The following is a 4,249-nucleotide window of genomic DNA, read 5'->3' as shown; positions in this document are numbered from 1 at the left end:
TCAATGTGGATTTGCTCCTGGTTCATGCATCTCCACAGGTCTACATTTGATATCTTGTTAGGCCACCAAATCCTCAGTATGCATTGAGACAATTGTTAATGAACACTTGTAATTTATCAATGATTGATTTGGTGGTTTTCCAGGTTCCACAGCCATAGGCGATGAGGAAGAGGAGGGGGGACCGTAGGCAGCCTTGAAATACTCCTGTTTTTATAAGGAGGGTGTCCGAGAGCTTACCATTTGAGGTGACTTGACCTGTGAATCCATCATACAGTACATGCATTTAATGATGTTGACCAGTGTTATGGTTATTCCATAATTTTGGAGCAGCTTCCACAGAATATTTCTGTCTAGGCTGTCAAAGGCCTTTTCGAAGTCGACAAAGTTTATGAATAAGGATGACTGCCATTCGATGCATTTTGCATTGTTCGACAATTATTCTGAGTGTTGCAATGTGATCTGTACACAAGTTGTTTTTCCGGAAACCTGCTTGTTCTCTCCTGAAAATCTAATCTAGTGGTTCTTGTATTCTGTGGAGGATTATTCGGCAGAGGATTTTGTTGGGGACTGAGAGGAGCATGATGCCTCTCCAGTTTTTACATTCACTGAGGTAGTCTTTTTCTTGGTAGTCTTGTCGGAGGCGTTTCTTCTTGTTGTTGTTGTCTGTCTCTCTGTTGAGTTTTGCTTTGATATCCCGTCTAGCTTCGATCTCACTCCAAGTTGCATCTGTGACCCAATCTGTTCTTCTGGGGTCATATAGCCCAGTACAGATTCGCAAGTGCTTGTGAAAGCCACATCGCATCTTTCCCATTTGTTGTTTATGTTGTCTCCTTCTGCTAGGGCTTGGAACCGGTTGCGGAGGTGGGTTATTCCCCATTCCCGGCATATTTTATTATCCTTTAGTTTCCTTGTCTCAAACCTTCTTTGAACCCTGTTCCCAGGTTTCTTTTTCACTGCCAGTTTCATTCTGAGTTCTCCCATGAGAAGATGGTGGTCAGAGTCTATATCAGCGCCCCTCTTGGATCTGACATCAAGGAGAACTCTCCTCCATTTCCTGTCTATTGCAAGATTGTCCATCTGATTCTCAGTGAAGTGGTCTGGTGATATCCAGGTAACTTTATGTGTTTGCTTGTGTGGGAAGAGACTGCCTCCTATCACTAGCTCATTGAGGGCACAGAAGCTGGCAAAGAGCAACCCATTCTCATTTACCTGCCCAAATCCGTCAGTCCCCATTGTTCCTCTCCAGTCGCTGTTATCCTTTCCAATTTTGGCATTCATATTTCCCATAACGATCTTGATGTCTCTTTTGGGATTCTTCTGAAAGACAGTCTGTGTTTGTTGGTAAAAGGTCTCTTTTTCTTCATAAACGGCAGTGTTGGTGGGAGCATAGCATTGGATGAATGTGATATTACGTCCTTTTGATGTAAACCTGGCTGTGATGATTCGTTCTGAAATTGGTTCCCATTTGATGAGGCTTTTAACTGCATCTTTTGAAAGGAGTATTCCTACTCCGTGTGTGTGTCTGTGTGTGTGTGTGTGTCTTCTTCTTTGGGGTTGCCTGAATAGAGAAAGGTCTCTCCAGTGGCAGTTGTTACTTCTCCAAAGGTATTCCATCGGCTCTCTCATACACCAACAATGCTTAGGTTCTAGCGCTGCATTTCTTTGGTCAGTTGTGCCAATTTTCCAGTTTGGTATAGCGTTCTGACATTCAAGCACCCAATTCTCGTTTTTGACTTCAGCTTCAGCAGACTTATTAAAAGTCTCTGATGAGTTTGCCTCAGGCGGTTCATACAACCCACTCGTGGGTCGTCAGTTAGGCTTCGTTCAGACAGGGATATAGTTTCCATAGTTTCGGTTTCTGTAACCAATTTATTTTTCCGGGGACGGGTAGTTAGCCCATCGCCCAACCCCCAACCTGGAGGGCCAGTGGGATCGCTCTTTGTCTGGTCTCTACCCTTCGACCTGTTCGGCTTGGGTGACCCTGCCAGGAGTACAAGACTCTAGGGCTGCAGCTATCGATTCTTTTTGTAATCTAGCACTTAATCGATCGATTAATCGAGTAATTTTTTGTGTGTTTTTAAACAACCAAAACAAATAATGCATAACGAAAATGATGTGGCTGTAAAATGATCAAGCATTTGGCTTTTATTTATCAAAACAAACAAACAAACAAACTGGTATTTATTCCAACTCCAACATTTGGCTCCAAAACTAAGCCTATTTATTGCAATTTTTAGCCATTTAGTATAAATGCCAACAATGTTCTATGCTCAATTACTTTGGTAGCCGATTAAAATGTCTTCCCCAAAAGTACGAGTGGATTTGGAGAAGCAGACTGGGGAATTTCTTTTTTTGTTGTTGTCTGTAACTATTTGGAAGACATGATATAGGCTACAAACAAGGTCTCGCAAAGACTGCAATACAATATTTGTTCCTCCATCACGTTGCGGTGTATACAGAGAATGCATGCTGAAATTATTGTTGCGTGCTACATAAAAGTTTAAGCATATGTGATGCATTGCCGCAATTGATCTGACTGGCGCGTGAGAGAGACGAGGGTGCATGCGTGCGCGCGCGTGTGTGTGTGTGTGAAGGGGTTCTTTTTTAGGCTACGGTATACTCTCTTGCAATTGAACGTGAATACGTTTACTACTTAAAAACATCAAAGCTAAACATCATATCTAGTCAAACCGCATCACGACATCGCTACAAATACAGTATTGGATTAAAATCAGCGAACATCAATGTATCATAGGCTGATGGTGTGTTCACACCGAACGCAAATTTTATTATTTGCGCGAGTAGATTACATACAAGGTCAATGCAAAGACGCGAATATACGCATCATTCGCGCTGGGCGTCGTGACTGACGCGAATTGGGCTACGCATTTGCCGCGAACGTCTTCCGCGCAAGTTGAAAAATTTGAACTCGAGCGAATGTTCAAGCGTCTAACTATACGCGATAAACGCGTATTTGACGCTCTATCCGCGTTCGGTGTGAACACCATTAGTTTAACTTGTTTTAGCGACGCTTGGTGAAACAGCATGGAGTGGATGTTTTCGGTTCAGATGCTGAATCATTGAAGTCGTACTGTTGTGGTATGCCAGGTCTACTTTGCACTAGACACATTGCACTTTGTTCCCTTCCTTTTTTAAGTATGTAATGATCCCAAACTTTAGACATTCTCTGCCGTTTATGGACATCTTTACTCTGTCTCCGCCATCGCGCCAAATAAATTCAAAATGTATCACGTGCTATAGTATAGATCCCTGCGCGTATAGTGCGCGTCATAGGAATTTAATGAGGCTTCGAGGCAGAGTTTTTGGCTCGAGGAATTTTTGTAATCGAGTTAATCGAGTAACTCGATGAATCGTTTCAGCCCTACAAGACTCCTCCTCTAGGGGTCATGGAGACGCGCACAAACCGCTCCACCGCGATAAGGTGGCGATCCCTTCTGAACAAACTAATTAGTGCTTAATATAGTTAGTAAGGTAGTTGTTAAGTTTAGGTATTGGGTAGGATTAAGGGATGTAGAATATGATCACGCAGAATAAGGCATTCATATATGTTTTATAAGTACCTTTGAACAGCCAATATCCTAGTAATATTCATGCTAATAAGCAAGTCAGAATTGGACCTTAAACTAAAGTGTTACCAAAATATAATATACAGCAGTATTCTCCTCCAATCCTGGTCCAGCTTCCAACAAATACCTTATGCTGAAATGACATTTCAGAACGATGCCTGAGGCATCACTGTCTGTCTGTCCTCATCATGCTTTTGTACCACAATCAAACAGTCTCTTCAAATCAACTGACCAGCTCGTCAAAGTCTTTTCACTATCGTACTGAGCAATTCCTGTGATGGAAATCAGTTCTCCCTGCTAGTCAAAAAACAAAGATGAGGCCTGACACATCAGGGGTCATGAACAGTAGAAACATATCTGCACAGGCCGCTGGATGAGTTATTCCTAATGAGGAAATGTAGGCCACAACTGTCATTTCACTCATTCAAGTTGCCAATCAGCCGGTTTCCCAAAGCTTTCTGCACGTAACACGGCTCGTACCTTATGACACTTCAAAGCCGATTGTGCAGAGCCTGATGATACTACAGTTAAGGCAACACCATGATATTTAAATCATGATATGTGTGTAAATATTTGATCCACACACCATATGCTACAGATACTCAAAGCAGAGAACACGTTTGTTGACGTTTGAGACCTGCAGAAATGATGGCTCCATTATA

The 4,249-nt window shown here is 42.4% G+C and overlaps 1 pseudogene; it reads right to left on the bottom strand.

Annotated features, from left to right (window-relative positions):
• Positions 1-540: 540 nt before the first annotated feature.
• Positions 541-1,847, bottom strand: LOC130100597 (craniofacial development protein 2-like; annotated as a pseudogene).
• Between the last annotated feature and the right edge of the window lie 2,402 nt (positions 1,848-4,249).

The sequence above is a fragment of the Rhinichthys klamathensis genome, unplaced genomic scaffold (assembly GCF_029890125.1).
Source record: "Rhinichthys klamathensis goyatoka isolate OS25496 unplaced genomic scaffold, OSU_Roscu_1.1 h1tg000244l_1, whole genome shotgun sequence".
In the NCBI taxonomy this organism is placed as follows: domain Eukaryota; kingdom Metazoa; phylum Chordata; class Actinopteri; order Cypriniformes; family Leuciscidae; genus Rhinichthys; species Rhinichthys klamathensis.
Note: the sequence above shows the minus strand (reverse complement) of the source record. Positions and strands in the feature narration are given on the sequence as shown.